The 18,053-nt window shown below is 40.9% G+C and overlaps 1 pseudogene; it reads left to right on the forward strand.

Moving 5' to 3' along the window:
* LOC140529653 (eukaryotic translation initiation factor 3 subunit C-like protein) overlaps positions 1-13,771 on the forward strand; it is a 31,786-nt pseudogene extending 18,015 nt beyond the window's left edge.
* Positions 13,772-18,053: the final 4,282 nt, after the last annotated feature.

Raw genomic sequence — 18,053 nt, forward strand, 5'->3', positions numbered from 1 at the left:
TGAAGGTAGCAAAATTACCAAGATAAAGTATGACTGAAGAAAAGATATAAAAGGGTATTCCCAGCCCACCTTTTCATGGAGGTGGGAGGTCTACTGATGTTGCCTATGACATGTTTTTAGACTTTTCCATTGTTCTGATTGGTTGTACTGATTTTTCTTAAATTTAGGGCAGCTAGGTGATATATGGAATATTGAACCTGAACTCAGGAAGACTTATCCTCCTGAATTCAAATCTGGCTTGAGACACTTGTTAGCTGTGTGACCCTGGGTGAGTCACTTAACTCCATGTGCCTCCATTTCCTCATCTGTAAAATGAGCTGGAGAAGGAAATGGCCAACCAGCTTGGCATTTTTGCCAAAAAACAAAAACATACCCCAAATGGAGTCATGAAGAGTTGGATATAACTGTACAACACTGATAGTTTCTCCTTTTTAAAAAATACTTTGTTACGTAGGATGACTCTGAAAAGAGTAAGGGAGAGAGATACTGGGGAAAATTTTGATGTAAAAAAAGACATAAAACTAAAATAAAAAATGTTCACAGGGTATAGCAACAAATTGGATATGAGTAAGAGACTGAAAAGTCCAGTCTTGAGTGACCAGGAAGAGAGTGGTTCCCTCCATAGTAATAAGAAATGAAGAGGGAAAAGCTTGGGTAGAAAGGGAATGGGGATACAAAAGGAAGGAAAGAGAAGAAAGAGGGAAAAGAAGGGAAGAAGGGAGGGATGAAAAGGAATAAGATTTTAAATAGCACTGACTTTGTGCCAAGTTCTGTGCTTTTTGCAAATATTTTATCTGATCCTCAGAAGAACTCTTTGGTAAAATAATAGAGTTTAGTTTTAGACATGTTAAGTTTAAGATGTCTATGGGACATACAATTCAAGATGTCCAACAGGCAGTTGGAGATGTGAGTCTGGAGGTTAGGAGAGAGTTTAGTGCTGGATGAGTAGATCTGTGAATCATCAACATGGAGGCAATAATAGAATCCATGGGAGCAACTGAGATACCCAGAAGAAATGGTATAGAGGGAGAGGAGAAAGGGCCCAGGACAGAGTAGTGGAGTCCACGTACCATTAGTGGATATGACCCTGGATGAAGAAAGAGTGACCAGAGAGGTAGGAGCACCAAGAGAATAGTGCTATCATGGAAACCTAAAAAGGGAGTGTCAAGGAGTAGAGGGTAATCAAGTGTCAAAAATCAAGGAGGAGGATTTTTAAAAAGGCTGTTTTGTTTTTCAGTCATATGTGATTCTTCAGAAAAAGCTATTGGGTTTGGCAATTAAGAGATCATTGGTATTTTTGGAGAGAGTAATTGCAGCTAAAAACCAGATTGCAGAGGATTGTGAAAACAGTGAGAGGAGGAAAGGAAGTGGGTGGCCTTTTAAAGGAGTTTAGTCATAAATTGGATGTTACCTAGCATAGATGAATGGATCAAGTGAGCAATTTTTTTGAGGATGGGAATGGGGGAGAATGTGCATATTTGTAAGTAGGAGAGAAGTGGCCAGTAGGCAGAGACTGAAGATGAGTGGATCTAGTAGAGGGAGAAGATGGGGTGGAATTGGATCACTTATGCATGTAGAGGGCTTTGTCTTGGCAAGGAGAAGTATCATCTCTGTGTGAGACAGGAACAAAGGAGGATATAGCGACACAAAGCATCTGGGTGATGTGAGATGAAGAGGAAGGAAAACTTGAGAATGGCAATAGGGGAAGTAAAGAGTATTCCAATTACCTTACCTCCACAAGTTGGACTGGGGGAAAATGAGATGGGAAGAGATGAGTGAACATGCAACCAGTAGGGGAGAATGTGGCCAGGAATACTGTGTCACCAGGATGGAACCAGGTCTCAGGGAAAGACAGAAGATGGAAGGAGTAGGAAAGCAAATGGTATAAGATAAAATCAAATTTGTTACTTATGGAGCAGACATTCTAGAGAGCATAGTGAAGGATTGGGTATCTTTAGAGGGAGACTTGGGGGAAGTATGTTGAGTGGAGTGGGAATAAGGGAGTGGGTAGTGAGGAATGAATGTGTTTGAGTAACGACAGCCAGGGAGTCAATCGCTGAGATAGGGAAGGGTATGAGGAGAAAGGAGTTTGTTAATCATGAAGGAATGAGCTCAGGTAGGTTATTTTTCCCAGAGGTTCAGACTCAGAACAGAGTCCTCTTAGGCTATTAGGCCCTTCTGACAGGTTACCTGTGAAGCAAATAGGATAGAGTGGCATTTTATTCCTTTCCCAGCAGGCAGACCAGGCCAGGCCAGCCTGGGAGTTGTTTGGAGAGTTTTAATGGAATTAGCTATACCTCTCCTTCCTAAGCAGTCAAGTCCAACCAAGCTGGAAATGCAAATACAAGTCAATTTCAGAAATACTCAGGAAGATGTATGCTGAGGCAGAGTGAAATGATCACAATCAGATGAACAACTGATACTTTAACATCAGACTTATAAAATGAATAATTTTGAAAGACTTAAGAACTCTCATCAAGGCAATGATCAACCATAATTCCAAAGGATTGATGAGAAAGAGAATGCTGCCCACCTCAAGATGCAGAATGAGATGTACATTGTTGATCATGGTTAACATTGGGATTATACTTATTTGTTACAGGGACATTATTTTTTTTTTCCAGTGAGGAGAGAGAGAGATGAGAGAGATGAGAGAAAAAAATAAATGCTTGATAACTAAAAAAACCCCTAATTTTAAAAAACTCAACAAAAAGAGAGACTTTCTCAAATCTATGTAGAGACAATTCTGAAGGACTTAGGTTGAAAAATGCTGTCTACCTCCAGTGAAAGAATTGAAGGAGTCTGAATGCAGATCAAAGCATACTTTCATAACGTTTTTTTTGTTCTGTGTTCTCTTTTGCAATATGACTAATATGGAAATGTTTTGCATGATTGTGCATGTTTAATTTATATGAAAGTGATTGCTTTCTCAAGGGGACAGGGGAGTTTTGGAACACACAAATATACGAATTTTAAAAAATTGTTTTTGTGTGCAATTGAGAAAAAAATAAAAAATTCTTAAAGAAAAAGACTGCATAGATTCCATCCTCTTTTCTTTCTGTCTTTCCCTTCTGGTACTTTTTAGAAACAAATGTGACTAGACAAGGATCACAGGGTCATTGACTGAGAGCTAGAAGGCATCTTTTTAATAAGGTCATGGATGGGAACTTGGAAATCAACTCGTCCATCTATCCCCTGGCTTTTTCCTTCATGACTTTGCTCCAAGTCATGGGAATAAATATGAGAGTCAGGATTTAAATTCAGATCCTCTGACTCCAGAATGTATGCTTTTTCTACTGCACCAGCAAGTAATCTAGGTAGCATAGTGAATAGAGTGCTGATCCTAGTTAGGAAGACATGAGTTCATATCCCCCCTCAGTTACTATTTGACCTGGACAGATTGACCTCTCTGGGTCTCAGTTGCCTCATTTGTGACATGAGGCTAATAGAACCTTCCTCACGGGGTGTCTCTAAAGATCAAATGAGACAATATATGTAACTGCACATGACTAGGTGCCAGGTATATTATTGGCAGGATTCTTGTTCAGCTATGGCTTGGTCTAGATGCTCTCTAGGGTCTCTTCCAAGTCTGGGGTGCTGTGACTCTATGAAAAGTGACTGGAAATATAAAAATAAACAGGAGTATATAGGACATATTCATTGTTACCTGCCATAGATGCCTCATCTATGACAAATACCAGGAACAACTCAGAAAAGATTTGTTTTTCCTATAATGAGAGTACACAATTGTCTCTTCCCTCCAGCTTTCCAGCCTATTTTATCATGAGTGATTGCAACAAGGTGGAGTAATAGAGAGCCTTCAGGGCAGAGGGAGTGCCCTTTCCTGCACCCCTACTCTTGGAATGTTACTTCCTCATCAACAGAAACCAGCCAGTAGCATCATAAATACCAAGGTAAGTGGTAATTCCCAACACCCTCTACTAAAGCTACCAGGAAGGCACTGTTTAGACAATTAGGAGTCAAGTCCACCCCTCCTGATTTGAACAGTGGCTTATGTGCTGCACCTCCCTAAAGCTTCACTTCCAGGGGATTTCCTCCTCCCAAGCAAGAACTACCTCATTCCATTTTGTTTGTATGACCAAGTTCATAAGATTTCAATTGGTGTGTGAATTAGCACTGTGATGACTTTATATACTCCATCTTTCTACAGCTCTGACAATTGCCCCTTCACTTGTGGGGATACCTTGTGGACTGAGAACAAACTCAATACAGGTCCAGTCTTTCTGTTTCAGTAGTATGGGAAGCAAAGATTAGTGGATTAGGTTGTTGTAATCGGTCTGGCATGGAGGATTATAGCTAGAAATCTTAGCATGGCATTATAAAGTGAGAGCTGGAAGGAACCTCAAGATTCATGTAGTCCAGCTTCCTCATTTGACAGGCAAGAAAACTGAGGCCCTTGGAGGTCAATTTAAGGTCACATGTAATAAATATCAGAGGTGGAATTTTAATCCAAGCCCTGGATTCAAAATCCAGTGTTCTGGCCATTTTAACATAGTACCTCATAGTTGCTATTTTTCCAATTGGACCACTTCCTTTGCATTTCTCCAAGGAGAAAGAGGGTTGAACTGCTGAGACTGGAAAGTAGTTGGTCATGGGAGTAGTATGTGGCTGACCAGTGGAAACTAGGAGCCTATGGTCTATAGGAGGCATTGTTGGAGGAGAAACTCTTGTTTACACTCTACTTACAGGCATCTTCTTCTCTGTGACTCAGTACAACCAGATTCCAGTGGGTATTGTCATTTTCTGGTATGACCTTTTATTCAGTAGGGATACCTGGCTTGTAGAGAGATAGTCCGTTTGTCTCAAGGTAGCTGACAGCCAGGAGCAAATGGTACACCAGAAGGTGAGAGATAGTACATTGTGAGAAGCTGCATTTGAAGTCAGAAGTCCTGGTTTCTTCTACTCCTAGCTCTGCTATGACTAGATGAATGGGCAAATTGATTCATCTTTTTTTGCCTCAGTTTACCCATGTGCATAATGAGAAGCTGAACAGATGATCAGGGAAGTCATTTCCAGATCTAAGTCCCGGGGTCATAAGGAGTTGTGAGATGCAGAAAAATGTAAGTAATTGGAAGGGAAGAGAGAACTTACACCTGAAATCAAAATATACACAAATGGCACATTACTCCCAAATGCCCCAGTGTGGAGATGTCCCTGAACTAGTCTATAATTATCCTGAGCATCCATTAAAATAAATATTGACATCATGCCCAGGGCTTGAAAGAAAATAAATATAGGAGGCCACCATGGATCAAAGGAGGAGGACTTAGAAAGAATACAGAGAGGAGGAGAGGGAGGATCAGCTCTCGTTCATCCATGACCTGAAGGCAGCGGTCCACTACAATGGTGGCTCTCTGGGCCAGGAAGCTGTAGTTGACAAAGATATGTAGTTCAGCAAACAACCACTGTGGTCATTTCAGAGGTCACCTTTCAACAGCATGCCCTTGGCCAAGCTGGTCTAGCCCACATCCATGTCCCATCTGGTCTGTCACCTCCTGAACACCTGCTGCCGTGTCGCTGTTTACTTTTACCAGTAGCCTGGATGATGAGTCAGAATCATTTGTCCAGGGAAGTGTCTAGGGAAGAGCTGGTACCCAAGCCCATGGAGAGGACAACTATGGCAAATAGCCATTGCTGATGAATGAGGATGGGGAGGACATCAAATGGTTGTTTGAAGTGCTAAGGACAAAAGGTTTGAGTTGCTGATCAACCCTATTTAGACCATCTAGACCATCCATGAAAATTCAGGGTGTCACTAAACGTCTTGAGGATTTGAACTCCTGGGAAAGGCATTTGGAAAGGCCCAGAGCATTGGGGACAAAAAGGTTGTCCCCTGATTCTACATTTGCATCCTTGCTGACCTAGAAGACCATCCCAATGTGCTGTAGAAAGGCAAGAAGGGAAAGAAGATGAACAAGAACCGTGCCAAGGCTCCGAGTCCTGTGTGTCAGAAGATATGTAAATATAATCAGGATCAAGAAGCCCAGATCACTGACTATAAGCAGAAGCCAGGCAGTCTACAGATGAGAATGCCAAGAGAAACAAGGAGACCAGAAGGTTCTTCCTCTTCAGATGAGGATGAGGATATTCTTAGTGCCACAAGGTTCCCAAAGAAATCTGAGGCACCATGGGGAAAGTTTCAAGTTCCTCAAGAAGATGGAGGATAAAGATCAGGACTATGTTGAAGACTGGGGTTCAGATTCTACTTCCTCAGACTCTGACTCAGAGGAGAATGATGGGAAATATACCTTACTGACTTCCAAATTCCTTAAAAAAGAAAGCACCACAGATGAGAAAGCTGCAGAGAAGAATCAAGAGAACAAAGCCAAGAAAAAACATGGCCAAATCTAAGCCCCTGGATGAGGAGGAGGAGGAAGATAATGATGGTGGGATGTGGAAAAGGGTTCGAGTAGTGGTGCCACTGTAGATCCTGAAATATTTGCTAAGGGAACAGAGCTTACCTTTCAATTTGTGGTCAAGAAGCTGAATGATATCCTGCAAGCTTGTGGAATTAATTGTGCAGCCCAAATTGAACTGCCACACCTGCTGGTTCTGATGGAAGCAGAAAATAATCTAGGGAAGGACTGTTAAGATCAAATTCAACCTCGTTGCTTCTCCCTCTGATGGCCACCCCAGCCTGGCCACATATGCAAAGTTAGAGATATGGCAGAAGTACTTACACTGCATCAGCGAGGTGATGGACGTCTTGTTTGCAAACACCAATGTCTTTGTTGGGGAGAATATCCTGCAAGAAAGTGAGAGCCCATCTAACTTTGAGGTGTCACTTCATGTCTGTAGTTGCATTCCAATTCTGGTGGAAAGGAGGGATAAAGAGTTGACCAAGATCATACAGAACACAGATGCTCATTCCCAAGAGTATGTGGAGCAAGCCAAGGATGAGGCCCATGTTTGTGCCATCACTTGAGTGTGCGCAGTGCCATCTGTAGAAAAAAGGAACAACTGAGGAGATCTGCCATATCTGTCTTCATCATGTGCACCATGCCTACTACAAGTTTGACTATATGGTCCATTGGTGGCAGCTTACTCCTCTGCAGGGTTCTCAAAATCAGAGCAGGATCAGGCTGAAAATGTTCTCAGCTGTTCTGAGGGAAGAGGCTGCGCAAGTACAAATATGCCAAGCATCAGACAGACCAAATCTAGACATGTGTAATCATCTGCCACACCTGCCACCATGCCCTTCACTCTCGCTGATAACAAGGTCAGGACCTCATGCTCATGAAACACCTGCCAGATGACATTCACCATGCAGACTCTTCGGTGCAGAGCCTTTATAACGTACAATTGAACAGTTGGGCATCTGTGCCTTGCATCAGAGTTTAATGAAGGATCACACAATGCCTTCTTGGACATTCAGTTCAGTGGACATGCTGAGGAGTGGCTGGGACAGAATCTACTGCCCAGAAGCCTGCAGGAGCAGAACCAGGAGCTGGAGGATATGGAGCTGGGTGTTCTTCCCTTTATATATCAACCTGGAGCTGCTTGAATATGTCTGTTTGCTATCTGCTGTGCTCCTGGAAATCTCATATGTGGCAGCCCATGAAAGTGATGCCCAGAGGTACATAATCAGCAGCAAACAGTTCCATCACTAATAATGGTGACAGAGCTCTTGCTTGGTCCACCTGAGTCAATGAGGGAACATGTCGTAGCAGCTTCTGAAACCATGAAGAGGGATGACTGGAAACTTGCCACAGCTTTATTATTAAGGAGATGATGAATTGTAAGGTCTGGGATTTGTTCCAAAGTCTTTACCATGCTAGTTAGAAAGATCTAGGAAAAGTCATTGTATAGCTATCTTTTCACCTTCAGCTGTGTCTTTGACTGTGTTAGCATGGAAACATTTGTCTGATGTCTTCCAGCTGAATCTGCCTACTGTCACACCCTAATCAGCAAAATAATCACTGGGGAAGAGCTTCTGGCCTCTCTGGCCCAGCCAACGCAGACAGTGTGAATGTACCATACAGAGCCCACACACAGCAGAGACCCAGCCCAGCAGACCCTGGTCCTGCAGCTGGCAGAAAAGCTGGATAGTTTGGCAGAAAACAATGAACATGGCTTCAACCACAGGAGATAATGGAGGGTATTTTAGAGATGAGAAAGCATCTGAGAAAATGAAGGAGCCTGCATGTGTCTGACCTCCTCAGGGTATGCAAACCCTGAAATGTAGCACTTATCCATAGTCATTAAAAGTCTAAATTGTGTTGAACAAACAAAACCAAAAGAACCAGTGCGCCTTTATAAGAAGGGGCAGACCTAAAGAAGAGGACATTCTGCCTTTACTTCCTGGACCTCCCAGGGCAGAGAAATGCCCTTTGTGCAGGGGAGGAGGGGGAGGAGGAGTTCTCCAAGTAACAGGAAAGGGCTGTCTTTAATTAAGCTCCACCTCAGAATGAAAAGACCCCGAAAAAATTTCTTTTGGAAATTTTATTTTGCTTCTGAGACTGCCTCATCTATTTATATTGATACATGACTGGTCTAATAAGCAGACAATAAAAAATGATCTAGGGTAGTGATCTCCCTTATTTGTAAAGGTGGCCATCTTTTCCTGCATGACATAAAAGATTCCCCCCCCCTTCAATAAAGCATATGTATTGAAAAATAAAAAATAAGTCAGCTGTGGTATAGCATAAAGTACGATGGGTTTGGAGTGAGAAGCTATGAATTCAAGATCTAGCTTTGACACATTAGTGACTTTAACTTGTCCAGGCTTCAGTTAACTTATCTATAAAAGAGGAATAACTGATATGTATATAGCAAAGTGTCTCATCTGATTGTCATGCCACCACTGTGAGGCAGACATCACAGGCATTCTCTCCTATTTTTGGAAAAGAAAACAGCCTCAGAAAGATTAAGGGACTTATTCACAGTCACATAGCTAATAAATGTCAGGCAGGTTTTGAGTCTAGGTCTTCCCGACTCCATCGTCCACCGTTTTTTCTGCTGTACCACTCTGACCCTCAGATTTCCTTCACTTGACGTCATAGCAGGGTTTGGAGACACATATAATAGGGTAGGAATGCCTTTGCCTTATTATGCCCACTGATATAATTTTGAACAAGTCACTTCCTCTCTCTCAGAGCCCAACTCTCCCAAGTGAAAATAGACCTCAGTTTCCCCATCTATGAAATGAGTGGGTTCAACTATGTAAGTGGTTCCCAATACCTTTTGTTTCATTGACCCCTTTAAAAAAAAAAGTGTTATGTACCTCCAGGGTAATTTAATATACTGCTCATAATACTCTTTACAATTATTTACTGCTCAAGGCACCATTAAAGGATTTTTAGTGGAATGCCTTGGACTATTGTTTCAAATCTCTAAGAGGCTTAGGAACCACTGAACTAAACAGCCACCTATAGCCCTTCTACCTTTAAATCTGTAGTCCCTATTATGGGGACAGCAATGACACCTGCCTTTATTTACTGTAGTGCTAACTAGGCTATCTGAGCTCTCGACGAAAAGGATGCTGAGATACAAGTCATGGGGAGCATTGAGTTTCAGGGATGAAAAGTCAGAATTGGGAAGGAATCTGGAAGGGCTGCAGATCCAGGAGACTTCTCCCGACTTGTCCCTAATTCTCATCAGCCTTAGGACTCCACCCCTCACTACCCTCAGTCTCTGACTGGAGGATGGGTCCATGAGCTCCCAGTCTCCATTTAAGGAGAGAGTTTAGCTTGGGCATTTAATTTCTTACCTGGGTGCACTACTTTGGGTCTTCTCTGTCTTCTTCACTGTGCCTTTGTATCAGGTACCTTCTCTGGTCCTTCTCCCTTGATACTTTACTTTTCATTAGATTGTAAGCTCCTCTTGGGCAGGGAGAGTCTTTCTTTTTCTGTATTTGTAGTCCAGTCCCTGGCATCTAGTAAGCATTTAATATTTACTGATTGTTTGAAAGTATTAGGAGGCCTTGAGCTGATCATGCCATACTTGATGCTGAGGGGGCAGTATCCTTTCAGATACTCAGGTAACTGCCCTTTGGAATGGAAGTTTCACCTCTTTCTTATTGGGAGGCAATGGCAGAGGCTTCAATGCTTTCTAGTCTCAGTACTGAGAGGCCTTTTAGACATTGAGATTAACATGGTAACCCCAAGGGACAAATCATTGAACACTTTCTGTTCCCTAGATTGCAGGACCGTTCTGACAGGCAGCTTGGGGACAACAAAGGGCCTCTTTGAGCCACAATGACAGTTAAGTCTCTAGCCCTTCCTCAGTTCATCCCTTGTACAAAGCTTGCCAGACCTTGAGGTCTGGACCTCCTTAGAAGATTCTCTACAACCTGGGGAAATAGTCCAGGTCCCCATAATTGGCAGGCTTCCTTATCCCAGATGGTTCCCTTTTCCTTTTTTTTTTCCATAGGAAAATATACCTGTGGGAAAAATTCTGTCTTAACCTCTTAGCCTATGAATCAGCAATTGTTTGGGGAACCAGGAATGAGCTGGGCTCCTTCTGGTGCCCTTTTCATGAACTTATAATCCTACTCCTGATGTCTAAAATGCCCAATGCCTACTGATATCTCTAGGCTGCCCCGGGGCCTCCAGCTACAAAGGTATTAACCCGGATGATCTCTAAATGCTAAGATCTCCTGGGGTAGCACATTCCACCTTTGGACAGCTCTAATCTCTACAAAATGATTTCCGTCATATTTAGCTGAAATCGATGTCAAATTTCTGCATGCTATTCTCATTTTGTGACCAAGCAAAAAGGGTTTATTCCCTCTTCCAAATGTTGGTCTTAACATACACAGGGGCATCCAGAGAGGGGAGAAGAATGGGGACCAAACTGGAAACCATTCTGTGTAAGGATCAATGAAAGAAGGAGGGATGATTATCCTTGAGAAGAGAAGAACTGGGAGGAAGTGACAGTGGTCTTCAAAAATGTTACAAAAATAAACCTGCAACTTCTGTAATATCCACTCATTTGATATCATTCCCCTCAAGCATCATGCAATTTCTCCTGGACAGCTGCTGATTAGGAGGTAATCTTAAGGTTGGTCTTTTCATTTTCTAAAGAGCCTGTTGGTCCATGGTCAGTGGACAACATTCACTTAGCATCAACTATGGAAAAAACATTGTGTTAGGCACGAAGGAGAAGAAGCAAAATAAAGAAAGGACTCTGTAATCTAGCTAGTAAACTGCAAACTCAAAGTCTAAAATAAAATGATTCCTACAAAAGAGTGACATTAGAGTGCATTAAACCCAAGAATGAACTGAGACCAGTGATGAATGCAGAGAACAGAAAAGAGGGAGTGTTTTCATCCTCTAGCTATTCTCTGTCATTTTGAACCAGCAGACCCAGAGAAGCTTCAACTCAGGGTCCTAAAACAATGAATCGATATGGTTACTAAGCCACACAATGATCTCTGAAAAAAATCAAAGAGAACAGGAAAGGTGCTATGGGAGTGGGAATGGTCAAATGTCTCAATTTTTAAAGAATGGAAAAGGGTGGAGTCTTTAAACAATAGCCAGTGAGTTTGACTTCAATTCCTGGCAAAATTCTCCAGAGTATTATTAAAGAGATGGTTTGAGGAAAATAAGGATCACTAAGAGCCAAGATGTTTTCTTTTAAAAACAGGTCATGTCAGACCAATCCCATTTCCTCCTTTGACAGAGTTACTAGACTGGTACTCCAGGGTGATACTGTAAACACATTATGCTCGGATTTCAGCAAAGCTTCCCTTGCTGTCCTTCTGAACGAGATGGAAAGATATAGGCTAGAGTAGGTGAATTCAGAATTCCTTAAATGCCTGGACTCGAAGTACAGTCATTAAAGGGTCAATATGAACCTAGAGGAAAGTCTCTATTGAAACTGGACCTTTCCCTGATGCTTCATTATTCGATGATTTATAAGCAGTTTGCAAGAAGACATGAATAGCAATGCTGATAAAGTTTTTTCAGAATTAGGAGGTAGATCAGATAACAAGCTCCAAAAAAATGTCTAAAAGCTGGAATGCTGGACCAAGACTAATAAGCTGAAAGTTAATAAACACAAAGGCAAAGGCCCACACTTGGCTCCAAAAAATCAATTCTAAAAGTATAGGAAGAGGGAGATATAATAAGACAACATTTTGTGTGAACAATCTTTGGGGATTTCAGTCTATCAATCAAACACTAAATGTTTATTAAGCACCTACTATGTGCCAAGCACCATCCTGGGTGCTGGGGATATAAATACAATATGAGTTAATGATATGACATGACAGTCAAAAAATGAATGTGAATTTAGTGTGCATTAAGAGAGAAGCCTTGAGTTGTGCTCAGCTCTGCCCTGATCAGAATACTGTCTGTAGAATATCTATAGTATCTACAGTATCTAGAATACTGTCCTTTGTCCTGGGCACAACAATCTAAGCCTAGACATCACATTTCAGGAAATAGTAAGAGAAAATTGCCCAGATCTCTTAGAATCAGAGGGCAAAGAGGAAATAGAATCCAGTGGTCACCTCCTGAAAGAAACTCCAAAATGAAAACTCCCAGAATCATCAGAGACAAAATCTAGAGCTTCAAGTCAAAGAAAAACATTATGCAAGCAGCCAGAAAGAGAGAATGCAAGTACCAAGGAACCATAATCAGAATCACACATGATTTAGTAGTCACTAAAATAAAACATTAGAGAACTTAGAATACCATATTACAGAAGGAAGAGGATATGGGCTAAGATATCCTTATGCAACAAAACAGTATAATCCTACAGAGGAAAAAAATCAGATTTTAATGAAATAGAGGCCTTTCAAACATTTGCGATGAAAAGACAAGATGCATAGAAATCTTGAAGTTGAAACACAGGGTTTAAGAGTAACATAAAGCAGGAAGCAAGAATGAACAATGATGATTAACTAAACAAGGATAAATTACCTATATTCTAATACAGGGAGATGATACTTGTTTTTCCTCTGAGCTCTATTATCAGGGATAAGAGATGGAGTCGCATTAGACAAAGCCTGGGAATAGCTCTGCTATGTTCTGATTATCTTAGAAGAAGAATGGAAAGGGAGGAAAAGAAGAAGACACTGGGGGATGGAGAGGAAGGACGGAGAAATTATTTCACATAATTAGGGTACACAAGTAGGTATCTATACAAACAAGGAGAAGGGAGTAGGAAGCAATAGCTCACACTTCAACCCCACTCTAGTATGAACTGGTTAAAGTAGGAAAGAATACACACACACACACACACACACACAATTTTGTTTAATAAGGAAAAAGGAGAGAAAGGGAAGAGAGAAGAAGGGGGAATTAAAAGGCTAGATCAAGGGAGGGATGAGACCTAAGCAAAACAAATTCTAAGGATGTACAAGCATTTACAGCTCTTTTAAAGTGGCAAAGAATGGGAATCTGAGGGAGTCTCCACAAATTGGAGGATGGAGGAACAAACTTAGCACATAAATGTGATGTAATACTATTGTGTTGTAAGAGATAATGAAGGGGATGATATCAGAAATTTGGGAAGACTTCTATAAACTGAATCAATAGAAGGAGAACAATTTGTACTATGATAGCAACAAGGTAAAGGCAAACAGTTCTGAAAGAATTAGGAACTCATCAGCATAATGACAAACCATGATTCCAAAGGATTAATGATGAAACTCGCACTGCCGTCCTGATGCAGCGATGAAGAACTCAGAGTGCAGAATGAGGCAAATACTTTTTTTGATTGACTCTATGTGTTTGTAACAGGGTTTGCTTTTCTTTAGTTCTCAAGTAGGGTGGAGAAGATGCTGAGAAGGCAAAAGGGTAGATTTTTGTTGATGGAAAAAGTAGATTGTAATTTTAAAGAACAATTGTGAAAGATATCTCCTTCCATTCTCTGTAACTTATTTATGATCTGACCTTTTCCATCTAGGTCAAGAATCCATTTGGACCTTATTGGTATATGATGTAAGATGGTGATCTATGTCTAACTTCTTCCGTGCTGCTTTCCAATTTTCCTAGTAGTTTTTGTTGAATGGTGTGAGTCCTTATGCAAGTAGTTTGTGACCTCGGCTTTAACAAACATCATGTGATTGTGTTGAATACTTCTGGACGTTGTACTTTTAATCTCTTCCACTGATCAACTTTTCTAGTTTTTATCCAGGACCAAATAATTTTGGTGATTACTGGTTTGTGCTGTAGTTTAAATTTTGGTACTGGCAGGACCCTTTTCCTCCCATTTTAGGCCTGTGTACATTTTGCATGTCTCAGTGCAGTGCTCAGACTTTTCATCTGTCATCTTTTCTATCTCCCTTCTTGGTCATTCATTTCTTTTGACACCCCTATTGGAGCTTCCAGGGCCTAGATCTTCATTGGAAATATGCTGCATTCTACTCATCTCCAACTGTGTATCTCTCCATTAACATATGGGTCACCAGCAACTTTGAGTCTTTGGAGAATGTGATGTTCTAAGACAGAGCTAAAAATTTGAGGCAAATAACCTGGAAAAAAAATCAATAAGTAATATTAAGAGCAGGCCCCGATGTTCTCCCAGTTTGTTGGATGACAAAGATGTGCTTTGCTTTAAGAAAACTATCTGCAAAAATTCTGCCTAATCTCTTCTTCCTTTACCATCAAAGAAATCCTGGGTTCACAGAGACTGTTTGCATAACAATTCGAAAGAAGTGTGAATGGAAGCTTCTGGTTTGGTACATGCTGGGCTTCTCAGCTGATTTTCGTTGTTGTTGTCTTCTGAGATCCTTTCCACTGTAGGGTGAGGAGGTGGGTGGGAGGGGTGGACTACACCATGATGATCTTTTTGGATTTCTTCCATATGCATTTAGTTAGTCACAGCTGCTTCCCTTTCTTAATGCCTTTAGCTTTTCCTCATATCAGTTAATGAACATAGATTTGTGAGACAGATAAACTTTTTTTATCATTTATTTAATCAGGAGTAAATATGGCTAACCTGGACCCTTCCTTAAAATAAATTTTCCAGGAGGAACTAACTAATCAGAGGTAGAGAATATAGAGGTGGAGGGATCTTCTAGAGCAAGAAGGATGCTGGGACGTATGGTTGAAGGCATCTTGAACAGTGGAAGAGGTTCTGGAAAATGGTGGAGAACGAAACCTGAAGATACAGGGGCAGATCCCAGACAGGAATGAAAGAATAACACTAAACATAAGAGAGTGAAATAAGTATGAAGGAGAGGTCCAGGCAACGTATCATAAGAGATCTGAGGGGGAAAAGGCAATTTGCCAGAGAAGGCTTCTTGGGAAGACAGAACCTGAAGGTACCCTGAATGAAGGGGAAAAATTTGACGTAGAAGGGGGAAAGCACTGTATAAGCATGAGGGATAGAATGAACAAAGGCATAGGAGATGGAGATTAAGAACGGAGCACAGAGAGCATTCAGTTTGGCTAGTGGAAGGGGGAGGGCTGTTTCTTTTTTTTCTATCCAGACCTTATTTAGCAAAGCATAAGGCTGCAGAAACAAATCAGGGCCAAAGTTCTCAGTGGCTAATGACCCAGAACCTTGGTTTCTACACAGTTAATATACAATTTGGAGGAAGTAAAAAAATAACAAAAAAACAGGAAAAAATTATAGGGATTGAGACACCTGGCTTCTTATTGATGAAGGAGATCAAGACACTGAGGTGAAAAGGGTAGTTTTGTGACATTCCTTAAGTCCGATGACCTTTGGGAGGGGGAGCAATCTTGTAACTTATCCAAAATCAGGCAACTTAAAAACAACTGAAACTTAAGATTCACAAAATGGTGGATAAAGGCAAAATGGAGTCACTAACGTTGTTTATTTATTTTCACATGACAGCGATTTTTTTCACTGAAACAATAAAATTTCATTGACAACTTAATGGCTTATGAGAATAATAGAACAAGATATTTTTAACACAAAACTTGGGACTATACCAATAATTATTTCAAAAGCTCCCTTAATACAATAAATGCTGCAGACAGGTTTGGCAAGAGATAGGGCCAACAATATGAGCAGAGTGCTAGGTAGCATTCCTCATTGGAAATCTTAGAAATGCAACAGCATCAGAGGCTAAAAACAAGAGTGAATTCTTTTTTTTTCATTTTACATATTATTTCTTATCTTTTTAATCTTGAACTTAAATTTAAAAAGAATATTTTCATATATATATCATGACCCCAAAAGAGGATTTTATATGAAACCATGAACTCCATGAATTTGCTTTTAATATATGTGTGTGTGTGTGTGTATAGGTATATATATATATATTATTTCCAAAATTGCCTTGTTTGCTTATGCTTCCTTTTGAGCTTCCTTCTGTTTCCTTTCTTGTTTAAAAAAAGTTTCAATGACTCTCTCTCCTCTGTCTCTCTCCTCTCTCTGTGTCTCTCTGTGTCTCTCTCTCTCTGTGTCTCTCTGTCTCTGTCTCTCTGTCTCTATCTCTCTGTCTCTGTCTCTCTCTCTCTGTGTCTCTGTCTCTGTCCCTGTCTCTCTCTCTCCCCTCTCTCTCTCTCTCCTCTCTCTGTCTCTCTCTGTCTGTCTGTCTCTGTCTGTCTGTCTGTCTCTCTCTCTCTCTGTGTCTCTCTGTCTCTCTCTCTCTCCCTCCCCCTCACCCCCTTCACTATTGCTAACCCTTCTTTCCTATTTGAAAAGAGGCCGGGGGTGGGGGGTGGGGGGGGGGGGGAGGAGAACCCTTGGAACAAAGTAGCACAATCAAGAAGAACCAGTCCACACGTTGTCCAAGCCGCACACTGCATGTCTCTCTCTGTGCTTGGCTCTGTCACCTTCTTGTCAGAAGGCAGATAATGCTCGTCCTCTTGGTGTGGGTTAGTCATTGCACTGACCAAAGTTCATCCGTCTTTCCAAGTTCTAATTCTTTACTATGTGAGTTAATCTTGTATCAGTTATTCTCCTGGTTCTGTTCACTGTGAATCGGTTCATATTGTCCAAGATTCTCTGAAATTATCTTTCATCATTTCTTATGATGCAACAGTGATAACATTCCTATTCCACAATTTGTTCAGCCATTTCCTGAAAGGTACTCCATTTAGATTCCAGTTTTTTTGTTTCCTTTCTCCCTTGTCCCTCCCCCTTTTAATCTCCCTTTAAGGATCAGGAAATTTGGTTTGCTTTAAGGACTACAGTTTTCCCTTCTGAGCATTATCTCATTGCCATGTACCCCCACCCCCAACCCATTCAGTTTGATCCATTTCTATACCAAATTCTTTTCTTTCTTTCTGTGAGTGTGTGTGTGTGTTCAACCTTCCTTCGTCTGGCCCGAATAAAAGGTTCTTCTGCCTGCTCTCATCCCTTCCTCCATGTTTGTCTAGCTCTGACAGAAGTGTTTCTTAGTGGATCTGCTTCTCTGATTCCAAGTCACTTGCAGAGTTTCCTAGGTAATTCTATTAAAATTGCTGGTCACAAGATTCAATACAATTGAGTACAACTTGCTAAATTTGTTTTTCCAATTTCCAGTTCATGTGATGAAAACCAGTTCAGACCTTATGGTTCTCATCCTATTAACAATGGAGCTATAGAAGAATATCAGATTGTTATTTAATTATGTCCAACTCTTCATAACCCTATGACCAACAGCATGCCAACACTACCTGTGGGGTTCTCTCGGCAAAGATACTGCAGTGGTTTACCATTTTCTTTTCCAGTGGATTAAAACCAAAAGAAGTGACTTACCAGCTTTTGAGGCTGAATTTGAACTCACCTCTTCTTAACTCCAGGTCCAACATCCTCTCTACTGAGCCGTCTAGCTTCCTCCGTGAAAAGAACATCAAGTAAGGAACTCATGATTCATCTGAAACTTCAGAAATTTTCAGTTTTTATATACTTTGCTGTTTCTATCATCAACTAAACTCTAGGGCTCATATGGACACTACCATCAACAGGCTGAAGGAAGAACTAAAACAAAAATCCATGAGGGCCTGACTTGAAAAATGAGCCCTTCTAATTATCAGGCTGAGCTTTCAAAAGAGGAAAAACAATGAAAATTTCTTTATAATTATTCATGTAATTTTATGTGTAAAATCCTTAATCCAATTTTGAGAACTTGTTATTAAAATATACCCAAGGCCTGTATATTCCTGTGTGTGTATACACACACA

The sequence above is a fragment of the Notamacropus eugenii genome, chromosome 2 (genome assembly GCF_028372415.1).
Source record: "Notamacropus eugenii isolate mMacEug1 chromosome 2, mMacEug1.pri_v2, whole genome shotgun sequence".
Taxonomy (NCBI): Eukaryota; Metazoa; Chordata; class Mammalia; order Diprotodontia; family Macropodidae; genus Notamacropus; species Notamacropus eugenii.